At 39.1% G+C, this 16,672-nt stretch overlaps 1 protein-coding gene across 3 annotated transcripts in view; it reads right to left on the bottom strand.

Annotated features, from left to right (window-relative positions):
- LOC148348291 (gamma-aminobutyric acid receptor subunit rho-3-like) overlaps window positions 1-16,672 on the bottom strand; it is a 34,000-nt gene that overhangs the window by 14,023 nt on the left and 3,305 nt on the right. The window lies entirely within an intron of this gene.

Below are 16,672 nucleotides of genomic sequence, written 5' to 3'. Positions count from 1 at the left end.
TAGTGTGCTGTGTAAATGTATTTGCACCCTTCCTGGATTCTGTTTTTTTTTTTTTGCATATTTATGACTCTTTAAGATTTCAGATCATCAAATAAATTTTAATAGAAATTATAAAAAATCCAATATGGCGGCGCCCCTGTTCGGCTGGGGCTACATCGGCTCGCTACAGTTTTTTACACTTCGGCCATAAGACCCAGTCTTCGACTCAGTTTTGACGGCGCACAAAGTCGGCTCGAACTGCAGATTAATATACGATCGCAGTTTTTTTTGCTGGATATGCGATCATCCAGACATCAAGCGCTCGGTGCTATGACCACTCGGGAGTGTTTATTAGCCACGGACTGCTATGTCAACAAGACCCAGCGGCCTACAAAGCAGCTAAGCAGAGTGGCAAGACAGCGGCGTGACCGGACGAGGAAGCGAGGTTGTCGGGCCGGGGTAACAGCTAGGCTAAAGGCTAAACCCTTCAAAACGCCTCTCCCATCCATTTTCCTCTCCAACATTCGCTCTCTGGACAATAAACTGGACCATTTAACAACTGGAAGTGGCATCGAACCGCGAGATGACGAACTGCTGCGCTAAAATTCTGACGAAGACATGGTTAATCTTATCTATCCCGGCTGACGCTCAAGGAAACTGTGCGGGTCAGATGTATCGACATTTCGTTCTGTATACACGTGTACACGAATGACAATAAAGTGAATCTGAATCTGAAAAAAGGGATTCAAATCTATCAGTCCAGGAAAAGGTCACTAAGCCGTTTCCTGTCAAGCACCAGAAACGGAGACAGAACTCAATTGCGTTCGTTTCTTAGTTTTATAGAGAAGGAGGCGAAGGCTGGCACCCACGATCCAGTGATCGTCGGTTGCGGGAAGCAGATCGCTCGAAACGCGGAAGTGGCTCTTCTGTGCCGAACGATAGCGGTGTCGAAGGCGGGAAAACCGTTCGGGTTGCCGGGGCGGAGGAGAAGAGATGTGGTCAAACAGAAACAGGTCGAAGCAGGGAAACGTACGAGAGCCAAAAACAGGAGGGAGTCCGGGTCGGAAGGCTTCCCTTAGCAGGAGCTGAAGGTTCGCAGACGGTCTGACGCCGGTAACAGGGAGCCGGGGGGTTTAAAAAGTGGCAGGGAGCCAATCAGCGACAAGGGCTTTTGGCGCCAACAAGGCAGCCACAGGTGCCCCAAATTAGTAATCGTGACAGTTTCCAAGGCTGTAGGGCTCTAGTTAACCACTGTCAGAGCCATTATCCACTAATGGAGAAAACTAGGAAAGACGGTAAATCTTACGAAAAGTGGTCGACCAACTAAAATCATTCCAAGAGTGCAATGACTGTTCAACCAAGAAAGTTATAAAAGAACCTCGAAAAACATCCAGGAACTGCAGGCCTTGCTGGCCCCAGTTAAGGTCTGTGTACATGACTCCACTAAAAGACCTACACCGGCCAAAAATTGCATCAATGGGAGAGTTCCCTGGCGAAAACCACTGCTGTCACAAAAGTCCACAAAAAGACATCTTACATTTGCCAAAAGTATCTTAAATATCTTCCAGACCTTTGGACAAACATTCTGTGTGTAGACTGATGAGTAAAATTATTGAACTTTTTGGAAGGTGTGCAGCCCATTATATCTGGTGTAAAAATGGCAGAGAATTTGACAAAAACAACATAATGCCAACAGTAAAGCATGTTGATGGCAGTGTGATAGTCTGGGACTGCTTTCCTGCCTCAAGACCAGGACAACTTGCTGTGGTTAACGGAGTAATTGATTCTGGTGTTGACCAGAAGATCCCAAAGGAGAATGTCTGACCATTAGTTCATGTTCTCAAACTCAATATCTCTTGAATCATGCAGCAGGACAACGATCCGAAACACACCAGCAAGTCCATGTCTGAGTGACTCAAAAACAACACAAAATGATGGTTCTGGAGTGACCAGGTCAAAGTCCGGATTTAAATCCAATTGAGATGCTGCGGTGTGACCTTAAACGGGCTGTTCATGCTTGAAAAATCTCCAATATGGCAGATTTGAAACAACTTTGCAAAGATTGTTTCATGGCACTGTAACTCATGATTATTAACCGCGAGCAAAGCAAGGGTTGTGATAATGTTTTTGTTCCGGAGCTAAGGACTGTATGTGTATACACTACAGTTCAAAGGTTTTGGGTAGCTTAGAAATGTGCCTTTTTTGATGAAAGCAAAGTTTAGAGGATTCATTCAAAAGAAGAATCAAAAACATTCTCTTTACCTTCTTAATGTCTCAACCATACTTTCTACTTATTTTGCAACTCTTTTGATAAGTTAAAAAAAGGGTGGCATTTCATGGAAAACACACTATTTTCTGGGTGACCCCAAACTTTTGTTTGTAAGTCCAAGGAGTTAAGATATGACCACAATCTTTTACAGGCAGTCTGGTCGATTACCCTAGATGTGAAAAATGCTGGACAAAAGCTAACTAAACACTTTTGGTTTTGTTGATTGAGCATTTTTTCACAGAAAGATATTCCACTCTCCAATCCTAGAACAACATTGAATATCAACACCATTTCAGGATTTGAGCCTCCACCCGGGCTTAGTCGTACTCTTTGGAGTTTCCATTGTCATGTAGAAACGAAACAAAAATGTGGACAACCATTCTCGTTATATACTTTCTTAAACTATAACTTCTTCATTTGTTTAGTCCTAACTTCAGAGATATTTTATTTCAAATTATAACCTTACTTCTTTTAGTAGGATACACAATGAAAGACAGGGATCATCAATTTAAGTTTGTGAGATGTTAAAACAAAGCACATTCCGAGAAGATCACGTTAAGTAAAGTCCAGCTTTTGGCTGTTTGAACAAAATACAATTGAGTTAATCATTAGGAATTGATCGGCTTGAGTAGAATTTCTCCAAAGATGATGAGGCGATCATCAGTAAACAGCGAGCAATACATTTTCAATCAGTTTCTGGATTGACTTTTAGGTACAAAAATGATGATGGGAAAACACGTAGACCTTGGCACAAGTGAATTGCTAGAGGCAATGTCTTGTATGCCCAGAATATTTTGTAACAAAACCTTTGAAGAAACTGCTCATCTGCATCTCCTTTCTCGGCATCTGGAACCAAGGACCACGCTGAGGAAAAAATACATTCCTTTACACCAGGGTGCCCCCTAAAGACAAATGTGGTGCCCGTAGAGATGTTCTGAAAATAGCTCACCAGTGCTGGGTCATTGTGATTTTCAAGTAAAATAATTTGTATTGGTTGACAGAGTCTATTTAACCCTAATTTTAACAATACACCTGGTAATAAAATAATGATAACATAGAAATGACATAACGGGGGACTTCCGGTGGCGCAATGAGGTAGACGGCAGCAAGGAAAGTAGCTCTGACAAAAATCACTAAAGAGTAATGTAATACTTACTTGGAGAAAAGACAGAAAAGGTATAAATTGTGACTCATATTAAAGACAAATTATTCAACAAAACATGGTCAAGAAGGGGAAACTTGTCGAGGAAAAGGGCGCTAAGGAGAAAAAGATCGAGGGAGCAGAAGGAATGGCATCGGTCGACGAGGGACGTGACTCGGCCATCCTCCACGAAATCCGTAAATTACGGCAAGAACACACAGAAGCAGCAAGGGAAAGCAAGACTGCGATGACAAGACTGGAAAAGAGCATCGAAGAACTTCTGGAGCGCACTGTGTTGCTGGAGCGGAGGGTGGAAAGCCTGGAGAAGCTACATGCTAACACGGAAGAGCGAACGTCAAAACTAGAGCAATTAACAGTCTCCTTGCTCCAACAAACCACCAAACTAGCAACAAAGTGTGAGGACTTGGAGTCGAGATCACGACGGAACAACATTAGGATACATGGGATTCCCGAGGGTGCCGAGAGAAAAGACACAATCGGCTTCATAACAAACTTTATTAAATCGAACATTCCGACAACAGAACATATGGATGTGCGCATTGAGAGGGCACACCGCTCACTGGGGAACAAGTTTCAAGGTAAAGCACTGCCACGGGCAATTATCGTACGTTTCACCGACTACATAGTGAAAGAATCCGTAATGAAAGAAGCATGGAAGCAGAAGACAACGTACGAAGGCAAGACCGTTTACTTCAACCAAGATTACACCACAGAAATCCAAAAAAAGAGGAAACAAGTAAGGGACGTTATCAAAAAGTTAAAGGAAAAGAACGTAAAGGCACAATCACCATATCCCGCCCAGCTGAAGATGTTTTTGGACTCAGGAATAAGAACATTCTCTACACTGATGGAGGCAGCAACATTGCTAAAAGAAATGGGGATCGAAGTGGAAGAGGACAACACGGAGACACTGCAAAAGATGTTGTCAAAGAACATTTGGACCACAGTGACCGGAATCGAGAGGAAGACAAGGGAACACCCCCATCATAGAAGGTGACTTACAAGCTCCTGTGGAGCAAAACGAAGCCATATTCGGATTTGGGGAGAAAGAGTAAGGACCATATATGCCCTTTCTATTATAAATTCAATAAGTTAGAAGTAAGTAAAATACCAAGTAAAATTGTTATCTTTAAATTAAAACAATGTATGTATATATATTGGCATAGAGCTACTTTAAAATATTTAGTTAGTTATAACTATGGACGACGGTACAAAAGTTGTTCACGCACTGAGTGCATATTTTCAGGAGGGTAGCCACAACTCTCCAATTGGACTCTTGGAAGACATGGGTTTTTGTTTTTTGGGTGTGTTTTTTTTCTTTTTAGTGGGAAATTATGTGTGCTTGTCAATATGTTTGTTAGTAATTTGGTTTGTTTTGTCAATGGAGGTGTTAGTAATTAATGTAGTGTTTCTGTATGCTTCAAAAATCAGTGAGACTCAATACAAAGCATGAGCAATCTAAATATTGTTTCATATAATGTACATGGGCTAAACCACCCCATCAAGAGAAAAAAGATATTGAATCAACTCAAGACATTGCAGAGCTCAATAGCCTTATTACAAGAGACACATTTGACCGAGATTGAACATAAGAAGCTAAAAAGAGAATGGGTGAACCAGGTGTTCTACGCATCCTATGGTAAAAGGAGGGGAGTAGCAATTTTACTTGGAAAAGGGGTGGCGTTTAAAGTCGAAAAAGAAGTGAAGGACAATCTGGGGCGATATATAATGATTATAGGGTCAATGGCCGGTTGGGAAATATCAATAATGAATGTTTATGCACCAGTTGAGGAAAAGGGGACTTTTTTTCAAGTATTAGCTAAAGTAATAACCAACTGTGCGAAGGGAATGTTACTTATAGGAGGTGACTTTAACACTGTACAGAATTGCAAAGTGGACAAGTATCCTTCAGTACACGGAACAAATACAAAGACGTCGAGGATGTTAAATAACATAACTAAAGAATTGGGATTGATAGATCCATGGAGAGAGAAGAATCCCCAAACTAAAGACTATACTTTCTATTCAAACCCGCATGGCAGCTACTCGAGAATTGATTACTTTTACATTTCAAGACAACATATGCATACAGTAGTAGAGTGTGGTATAGAGAATATTACTATAAGTGACCATTCTCCAATTACTTTGAAATTAAGTTTAGACAATGAACCCCATTTTAGGTATTGGAGGATGAATGTATCTCTCCTCTCAGATAAAAACGTAGTACAGGAAATAAAACGGTGTATAAAAGAATATTTCCAAATCAATGACAACAATGAGGTTTCTCCAACAATATTATGGGAAGGAGGGAAAGCTGTAATAAGGGGGAAATTAATAGAAATATCGTCCCGGCTGAAACGAATACGCTTAAAGAATCAGAAGGAATTGGAGGATAAGATTAAGGAACTAGAAGAAGAACATAAAAAAACACCAAATTAATCCAGATTACAGGTATTAAAAACAACCAGAAGCAAATTAGATGAACTTTTGACAAATAAAGCAGAAGGGGCTCTGCGCTTTGTGAACCAGAGATACTATGAAATGGGCAATAGAGCCAGTCGACTGCTAGCCTTCCAACTTAAAAAGGCCCAAACAGATAGAATTATATCACAAATAAAACATCCTATCTCTAAACAATGTTTAGTAAAACCCAAAGGTATAGCAGAAGCATTTGCAGATTATTATAAAGAATTATACAAGGACTCAGAAAATGACTTAGATAACTACACGGCACAAAACTTTTTAGGAAAACTACATTTACCAACACTAACAGGGGGGGGATACATTAGAAATTATTCGCCCCATTACAAAACAGGAAATACAAGATACAATAAATAACTTAAAAATAAATAAATCACCAGGAACGGATGGATTCCCGGGGGTGTTCTACAAAAGTTTTAAGGAAGAATTAACACCAGTACTGCAGAAAGTATTTAACTATGCTCTAACAAAAGGAGATCCCCCCAAATCATGGTCGGAAGCCATCATAACAGTCCTGCACAAAGAAGGAAAAGACCCAATATTGTGTGAAAGCTATAGACCAGTTAGTTTACTTTGTAATGATCTAAAAATTCTTACAAGCATACTGGCAAAAAGAATGCAGAAATTTATAGCGAAATTAATTAGAAATGATCAAACAGGGTTTATTCCGGGAAGGCAGGGTGCAAACAATATTAGGAGGATACTAAACATAATTACGAGCACAAAATCTAAGACCCAACCCTCGATGTTACTGAGCTTGGATGCACAAAAAGCTTTCCATAGGGTGAAATGGAGCTTCTTACATCAATCACTTATAGCTTTTGGCTTCCCTCCAATATTTGTTGAATGGGTGAAAATAATCTATAAAAATCCGAAATCTCGTCTTAGAGTAAATGGTCACTGTTCAGATTTCTTTGAAATCAAAAGAGGAGTCCGGCAAGGGGATTGCTTAAGCCCACTCTTGTTTGCAATAAGCATAGAACCACTCGCAGAATCAATTAGACAAAATGAGCAAATAAGGGGGATATTGGATGAAGGAGGAACAGAACATAAAATATCATTGTTTGCAGACGACCTGTTGGTAATGCTGAAGGAACCTTCGTTATCAATACCACCACTGTTGGAGAGCCTTAAAATATATGGAGAAGTAGCTGGGTATTCAAATAATGAGAGCAAATCAATAGCAATGATGATATCAGGAAAATGTCCAACAGATGTGATTGAAAGGTTTGATTTTAAATGGACAAATAAAGGGTTTAAATATTTGGGGGTGACCATTACACCACATTCCACACAGCTGTTTGATGCAAATTATGGAATGTTGATAAAAGAAATAAGGAAAGATTTGGAAAAATGGGAAATTTTGCCCTTAAGTCTTATCGGCAGGATAGAAACAATCAGAATGAACATATTACCAAGACTATTATTTCTGTTTCAATCCATTCCAATTCTGATCCCGGCATCCACATTTAAAATGTTAAATAAGTTAATAGCAAAATTCCTTTGGCAAAACAAGAAACCTAGAATAAAATACAAAACCCTGTTAGCTCCTAAAGAAAAGGGGGGCCTAGACCTACCCAATATTAAATATTACTATTGGGCAGCTCAAATTAAAGCACTCATCTTGTGGATTACTACAGACAAAGATGCGATATGGGTGGACATGGAGCAACGATCTTGTCCAAATATGCTGGTGGAATCGTTACCATACATATCAGTCACGAGGTGGAAGAAATTAAAAATCCAGAATGAATGGATTAAGGGAACTATTAAAACTTGGTCAACAATACAAAAAAAATTAAAAATATCAAGATCTGTGAATAGGGCTACCAAAATAGCGAAAAATCCAGACTTTAAACCTGGGGGTATGGAGGTAGGGTTTCAAAAATGGGCCCAAAAAGGACTGATGTTGATTACCCAAGTATTGGAAGCACAGGCAATGAAATCATTCGAACAACTCCAACAAGAGTTTGACCTACCCAGAAATGATTTTTACAAATATTTGCAACTAAGGCATTACCTCCAGAAACACGAGGAATGGGGGAAAATATGTAAGGAGCCAACTAAGGTAGAGGAATTATTAATATCGTATACAAAAGCACAATCAATAAAGGGGGTGATATCAAAACTATATAAAGCTCTGAGAATGGATCTCAGTAATGAGGACATGGCAGTTAAGGAAAAATGGGAACAAGAAACTAATGTAGCGATAAAAGACAACGAATGGGAAAAAACATTGAAAGAGGGACACAAAATAACCAATAGCCCGACATGGAGGGAGTTTGAATGGAAAGTAAAAATGCGATTCTTCTATACACCCTCTATCACTTCAAAATATAAAAATACCTCAAATCTATGCTGGCGTAACTGTGGGGGGGTCGGTGACTTTACGCATATTTTCTGGAATTGCCCTGTAATATTAAATTTTTGGAGAAGTATCCAGAGAGAAATAAAATTAATCACGGGCTGGGAGTTGCGGTTGGACCCAAAGGCTTACGTAATAGGAATTTTGCCAGAAGAATTACTATCTGGTCAACAGAAATATATACTAAGGGTAATGCTTCTGGTAGCAAAGAAAATGATCACAGTGTCCTGGCTGAAACCACAACCTCCTGACATAAAACAATGGAGAGACAAATTAAAGCAAATGTACATTATGGAAAAAATCACTGCAAGACTTCAACTGAAACTTGACCAATTTGAGAAAAGATGGAAGCCTATCACACAAATTTTACTTGATGTCTAAACACCTCCCCCTATTTATTATGTGCGTTGTTTTTTTTTTTTGTTTTGTTTGTTTTTTGTTTTTTTTTGGGTGTATATTTTGATTTATTATTTTATATATATGTATTTATATATATATATATATATATATATATATATATATATATATATATATATATATATATATATATATTTCTTTTTGTATGGATGTATTGTATGAACGTTTATTCTTCCTTTCTATTAATAGTATTTTTTTCTTCTTTGTTGTTTCTTCTGTTATTTATGAGTGTGTCAAGTGTATATATTATGTGTTGATGTATGATGGAGGAATCAAACCTCTGTCAAAATTGGTGTGAGAAATAAAAAGTTAAAAAAAAAAAAAGAAATGACATAACATTTTACACATTCAAATATTTAAATTCCAGTCCATGGACTTATGGACAAAAATAAATCTATCTATCTAAAATATATCTAAGTATTGATATTTTTTTTAAGCAATTAAAAAAGAGTAATAGAATGAAAAACTATTCATGCATTAAACACATTTTTGTATTCATCTTTTTATTGGCCCTGCGACTGGCTGGCAACCAGTTCAGGGTGTCCCCTGCCAACTGCCCGGAGATAGCTGAGATGGGCGCAAGCACCCCTGCGACCCTACTGAGGGTAAGCGGTGCAGATAATGCATGGATTGATGGATCTTTTTATTGATTTATTTGACAGGAAATACAACAAACTAAATTCCAATTCATGGGTTTTATAAAGGGAATGAGCAAAATGTGCATTTTGGTTAGCTGGCTATCTGTCACGGTTGCCCATGGCGCCCAATGGGCCCCGCCCGTGTGGCCTTAGCTGCGGCTCGTTGTCGTTGTTTAAGCTCAGTGCTCTCACTCACCCTTTGTCAGTCCTTCAACGAACCTCTGCACACATAAGATGTGGGTTTTGACTCTGTCCGGTTTCCTGCTTGTGTTTCCTGTCCGGTATTGTTCCCGTCTATTTTGTCCTGTTTAATATTGAGCTCCTGTTTCATTCCAGGCTGTTTTGTTCTGTTTTTCATCGATCTCCAGTGTCTGGTAGCGTTCCTGTCTAGTTTGTCCTTTTTAATTTCGATCTCCAGTGTTTGGTATCGTTTCCGTCTATCTCGTCCTGCTTGTTATCGAACTTCAGTCTCCAGTGCCTGATATCAATCCTGTCTGTCTCGTCCTGTCCGGTATGGACCACATCTGTCTGATATCTACTCGTGCTATTGGTATCCATCTCGTCTGCCTCTGCCTTCCTGTCATTCCAGGCCAGACTGCTGCCTTACGTCTTCCGCCCAACGATCGCCGAATCACTGGCGTTTTGGGTTAACACGCATGACTGGCCCATTTCCTATAAAATAAAGCTTGTGTGAGAAACGTCACGCATCTGGGTCAATATCCTGTTCCGGTTCTTGACACTATCTGGCTACCTTTGTAGCAAGCTATCTAGATAGCTTTTACTTTTTCGCATGATATCTAGCTAACATTATATCTTTTTTTGCTAGAGATCAAACAAAATTTTCTAGCTAGCTATCCAGGTTTTTTTTTTTGCTTTCTATATTGATATTTATTTGGCTTTGTACTCTTTTAGCTCGCTAAAGTATCTAGCTCACTTTGTTTTATTTTTACCTGTTTACCGTTCTAGACTATCAGGCTTTTTAGCCATTTAAAGAGCTATCTAGATAGCTTTTTACATATTTTCTGCGTGCTATTTAGCTAACAATTTATCTTTTTTATGTTTATCAGGCTAAAGTTTGACTATCTTTCGAGCTTTTATTTTTAGCTTTCTATCCAGCCATTCAGATGGCTTTTCACTTTTCCAGCTAGGTATCTAGCCCCCTTTTAGTTTTTTACCAATTTACTTTTCTAGGTAACTATCCAATCACTTTTTTAACAAGTCATCTAGCTAAGTTGATTTTTTTTTTTGTAGAAATTTGCATCAACCTGGGTTCCCTTAGCACAAAAACAAAAAGTAGCTTGACGCTTGAAGAAGGTTGGAGACCCCTGCATTACACCTCCTTTTGAGTTTTTCCACATATAATGACACATTTTGGGGCTTGCTTTGAACAAATGGACCAAAATGTTTTTCAAATTTTCAATTTCTCAAAACAACCCAATCTAATGTCTTTTTGTAAAATCCAAATTGGGCTATTCTTGGAGCCAACTACTTTTCCAGGTGGCTTTGCAATTCCCGCTCGTCAAACAACAACACAGCACTGAAAATGCCTTTTTTTAACCACTTTTGAAGCTTCAGCGGCGGTTCGGGAGGTTCCCTGACCTCGGTGTGCTCGAGCTTTTTTCTTCTTTTTTTTTGTGTGTGTGCTTGTCTGATGTTGAGTTAATTCCACCTGAGCGTCACAATCATTGAATGGCTGCAGCTCTATGAACACTTTATCTAATGAAGCTCAGCAAAGCTCCTGCAGAGGACATCGCCATGGCAACCGCTGGCCGGCCTGGGAAAAAGTCAGAGGCCTGACTGGGGGCCCGGGTGCTCTTTTGAAAGAACTTTGCAACATTAAAATAATCGAGGAAAATGTCCAATATCTTTCCCTTTCTTATGAAATAAAATCTTTGTGTACTGATGTGTTGTTTGTGAACAAAACGGTTCCGAGAAGTTATTGACGGGACACCTTTTCCCTCTTCTGATTGGTTCTGTTTGGTCACTCTGAGTCGCCATATTTTGTATTCTTGCATGTGAGTTTTGGAACTGGTTTTTGGATGCAGTACTGAATACCCTGACACCTAGTGGTCAGATAATACATACTGTCTATTTAATAAAATAGGGTATTTAAATAGAGACAACCAGTCATGTGCTGTGCTAGAATTGCGGTACGTTTAAATACCTTAGTCGACATCAGCACTTTGATCTTATCTTAGAGAGAGAAGTCTTGGCACAATCCACAAAAAAATGAATCCATAAATAAAATAAGAATGACAATTGAAACCTGTATTATTCAATTAGGTGTTGTAAATTTGAGGGGGAGTTCAAAATAATGTCTAGAAATGGACAGCATAATGGCTTCTTTAAAAATAACAAAATAAATCTTCGAGTAATCAAATAGAAAGCTGTATGTTTTTTTCTTGTTTTAAGCTATATTCCAAATAGTTTGTGTATTCTTTTAGTTACATGTTAAGAATATTACTTAAACAGCTTTCTCCCATCTTCGCAACATTGCGAAATTCTGCCCTATGATGTCCCAGTCCGATGCTGAGATCATTAATTATGCGTTTGTTACCTCGCTTCTCGATTACTGTAATATACTCTGTAGCATCAAAAGCCTGCAGCTGTTACAAAATGCAGCAGCGAGGGTTTCAACTATGACCAGAAAGTTTGATCACATACCCCCGATTTTTGGTTGCCCTGCACTGGCTCCCTGTCAGTTTAAGATGTGATTTTAAGGTTTTCTTGGTATTATACAAAACAATGCATGGACTTGTCCGACCATATCTTTCAGATTTAATTTCCCCCTATGACTCTGCTCGGAACCTTCCCTCGGAAAATGCCAATCTACTAGTTATCCCAAGAGCCAAGAAGAAATCCACACATTCAGGAGCATACTCCATTCGGGCCCCGGTTCTGTTGGATGCTTTTCCCTCTAAAATTCAATCTGAAACCTCAGTGGAAGTGTTTAAATCAAAGCTTAAAACACTTCTATTCAATAGCTTATGCGTGATGTTGACCTAACGAGGCTGTCTGTGTGTATTTTCTGTACAGCCATTTGAGACTTCTTGTGATGAGGGGCTATACAAATAAACATCATTTGACTTCTTCATAATGAGCTTCACTTAACAAACAATAATTGTATCACTATCACAGATAAGATTAAGAAGATCAGAGAAGGCTCTCTACAGGTCCAAATGTATGGACAATGTTGGAGGGGGTGCGAGAATGTTCATACATGCCAATCTTTTGAAATTAAAAAGCAATAAAAACACAATCCATCTCAAGAACATCAAAAAACAAACAAACATGGTGTGTCATGATTACTGATGCGGGGCACCTGAGTCTGCTCCGTTGGCGCCAACAGCCGCGGACGCTGATTGGCTGCTTCCTCTTTTTTAAACCCCCATCTTCCTGACAACACTCGTCGGATCGTTTTTGAAAGTACGCTACACGCTAGGCAAACTTTTGTGACTCCTGACTCTATCCTGCCCTGTTGTTCTGTCTGATTCCCGCTGCCGACCTTTTTTCTGGACCCGTTTATGTTTTTGCTCCTCCGTCCCGGCCATCGACCTGTTTTTCCTCGCTCTTGACATTGCCTGCGCTGGACACGAAGTCTCACTTCCGCGTTCTCAGCGATCTGCTACCCCGGATCCCCGGATTGTGGGTGCAAGTCCTTTCCTCGTTCTAAATGAAACTGAGTAAAACAAACGCAATTGGGTCCCGTCTCCGTTCCTGGCACTTGACATGGTGTGCTTGTTAAAACCAGAAGGGGCAAACTTGTATCAAAACGGAAATCGAATGCGATTTTTGGAGCAGTTTATTGTCGCATAAAGTCTCGCATTAAGGTAAAGCAGCCGTAAACTCAAATACAACTGTAGATTCCTGATTTTTGTTAGTTGTTTCAATTTGAAAGACAATAGTTTAAAAGCCGTTTTAAAGGGAAAATAGCAGTAGTCTAGTGCAGAGAACGGTAGTGTTGGTGAGTATGAATGTACTTTGATTTGAGCAAAACTAAAAAGTTGATACAGCAAAAAATACCTTCTTTAAAGAACTCCAACAAATTCCGTGTATCGGCACAAAAGAGAATTTTTTTTTTTTAATGAGTTCTGAGAAAACTTCACGTGGCTGCATACTGAGCATACACAGGTGAAGAAAAACAGGCGTTGTTCGGGTGACACCGAAAAATGAGGAGAATGATGACGATGATGGATCAATCGGCGTCGCTTGACCTCCTTCATCACGTTATTCCGACTGACGAAGGACGAGACGGAATTATATCCATCATTGTCACTCCGCTGCTTGACCTCTAAGTCACCTTGATCACATTGCTAACCCGACGAGACGCAATGACGAGACGAAATTATATCCATCATTGTCACTCCGCCGCTTGACCTCTAAGTCACCTTCATCACGTTTCTCCGACCGACGAAGGACAAGACGGAATTATATCCATCATTGTCACTCCGCTGCTTGACCTCTAAGTCACCTTGATCACATTGCTAACCCGACGAGACGCAATGACGAGACGAAATGACGAGACGAAATTATATCCATCATTGTCACTCCGCCGCTTGACCTCTAAGTCACCTTCATCACGTTTCTCCGACCGACGAAGGACGAGATGGAATTATATCAATCATTGTCACTCTGCCGCTTGACCTCTAAATCACCTTGATCACATTGCTAACCCGACGAGACGCAATGACGAGAAACGTCTCCGTTGCACCAAAATTCAACAATCGTTTTACAAAATAGCTGACGGGAATGCAAGCGCTGGCAAGAACTCCACTCAAGTTCTTTTACTATTTTATATTTTTATCCTAATTGTTAGTTATTAAGCACAAATGAAAGGACGTAAAAGAAAGCAAAGATAATTTTAAAGGCCGCGCACGACAATTAGAGTCTAGAGCGTCGTCCATGCTCGCAAAACGGCGGCGCCACCCTGCTCCTCTGCTCACTTTTCAACTTTACTACATTTTGCGGAGAAGAGTTTACCCATAAAATTAATAAGAACCAAAGACCTTGAACAACTTTACGATCTACCAAAAGTTTTAGATTGTTTGTCTTTTTTTATTCTGTTCTTGCAGTCCTTGGTTGTGAATAAGCTCCTATAATGCAGTGTTTCCGAACTATTTTATGTCACGTCCCCCTAGGAAGAAGAAAACCTCTCGTACCGCCCTATATGAGAGTGCCACTGGCCCTAGTGTAGTGAAGGTGCAGTTGCATGTTATTCTAGGGCAGTTAATAAATAAATAAAAAACTTAGAGAGGTCAAACTAGCCCCCCTTGACAGAGCCTCGCCTCACTTTTTGAAAAACCACTGCTAAAGTATCAGCTAGCAACATTTACTAATAGTATTTTTCCAGAATGGCTAACTTTCCTCTAATTTTTAGCATCACTTTAGAAGATAACGCTAAATAATTCTGCCTGAAACGCCAGTTTCACAGGACATTAAATACTAATGCTAGCATCTTGTCTTCTAGACACTTATGATAATGCACAGGTGTCAAACATGTGGCCCGTGGAAGAGATCATACCCTCCAAGGATTTTTATCCAGACCGTGAGACAACAATAAGAGAAGCGCAAGAGAAAAATGAGCTGCAGATTTAAATATGTCTACTTGATGTTGCCAAAGTCAGGCACCACTAGCAAAGCAACTGGAGCTTTAACTCTCTCTCTCATTTCTTTTTTTCTCCCTCTCCCCCTCTTTTTTTCCTTCTGTTTCTTTCTTTTTTGTTTGTTTCTTTGTTTCTTTCTCTTTTTTCTTTGTTTCTTTGTTTCTTTCTTTCTTTCTTTCTTTGTTTTTTTCATTGTTTGTTTGTTTGTTTCTTTCTTTCTTTCTATCTCTTTTTTTCTTTGTTTCTTTCTTTCTTTCTTTGTTTCTTTCTTTTTTTCTACCTCTCTATCATTTTCTCTTTATTCATCTATTTATTTTTCTTTCTCTCTTTCTTTCTATCTCTTTCTTTCTTTTTCTTTTTCTCTGTCTTTCTTTCTCACTGTCTCTTTCTTTCTATCTCTTTCTTTCTTTTTCTTTTTCTCTGTCTTTCTTTCTCACTGTCTCTTTCTTTCCTTCTCCTTTGACTATTTTTATTCCTCCTTCTCTTTCTTTTTTCTCACTCTTTCTTTCTCTCTTTCTTTCATCCTTTATTTATTTCTCTATTTTCTTTTCCACTCCTTTCTCGTTTTCCTTTTGCTTTCTCATCCCCTCTCCTTTTTCTCCTTTCTCTTTTTGTATTGTGCTCTATCTCTCTTAAGTATTCTCTCTATTTCGCTCTGTCTTTTTCCCCTTGTCTCTCTTTCCTTCTCTTTTATTTACTCTGTCTCCCTTGTTCTCTCTCTCTCTCTCTTTGTATCTCTCTCATTCTTTCCTTCCATCATTCTCTCTTTTTCTCTCTCTCTCTCTTTGTATTAGTCGCTCTCTTTGTTTTTAAATCTACTTGCCTGGCCCCCGTGAAATTGTTGTTCTAGCATGTGGCCCCCCAGCTAAAATAAGTTTGACACCCCTGTCCTAGTGTCTTTGCCTTAAGGCCAATTGTAAAACCACTTCAATTTGAATGATCAGATTACATTATTTAAAATCAAACTGGACACAAAGTAGGTACATTTTGTAAATTGTAAATTTTTGTTTTGGGTTAAAAGATGAAAGTGAAAAAGTCAGAAATGTCGTAATTAGTTGTGATAAAATCAAGATTGTCATTCTGTTTTTCAAAGAACATTCTAAATTATTTACTGCCCCCTAATGTTAAAAAAAACAATTCATTATAAAAACATTATTGATTTGAATGCTAAGCAAAAAATCAACGCAACTCTCATTTGCTGGTGAGTAAAGAAGTTTGTATTTATGTGACCTAGCGGTAGCTGACATGTTTGCCGGCCATCTTGTTGCTACGGAAAACGAAAAACCTCAAGACAAAAAAGTGAGAAGAAAAATGATGCATTTTGGTCACTGAGTATCCGTAGTTTGTATTCTTTATTTTGCTTCGTAGCACTCATTTTCAGTTGCACTACACAATACTGCGACATTTTGTTGTTAACTCATAAACGCTGTCCCTTTAAAAAATGATGACACTACTAATGTCATCTCGCCCATCCCTACGAGCATGTCTACATTTTTTCGACCTATTTTTCTTACGCACGCCTTCAGTCGAATTTTAAGAACACCCAAATTGTTTGTTTACTTTGAAATGACTCACGATCCCGTCAAAGATTGCTTATTTCCTGAAGACGCTCTTTAAAACACGCGGGTGAGTCAGCCTATTGTCACGCATTCACAATTCAGATGTGACTTTCTTTCCATCTGTTCTAGACCAGGAATATAATCCAGATTATTGCACACCACACGCTCGCTCGCTATATCACAATAACCCACATGCCCG

The sequence above is a fragment of the Urocampus carinirostris genome, chromosome 18 (assembly GCF_059441175.1).
Source record: "Urocampus carinirostris isolate Australia breed hairy pipefish chromosome 18, RoL_Ucar_1.0, whole genome shotgun sequence".
Classification (NCBI taxonomy): domain Eukaryota; kingdom Metazoa; phylum Chordata; class Actinopteri; order Syngnathiformes; family Syngnathidae; genus Urocampus; species Urocampus carinirostris.
The sequence above is the reverse complement of the archived record's forward strand: the minus strand, read 5'-3'. Positions and strand labels throughout refer to the sequence as shown.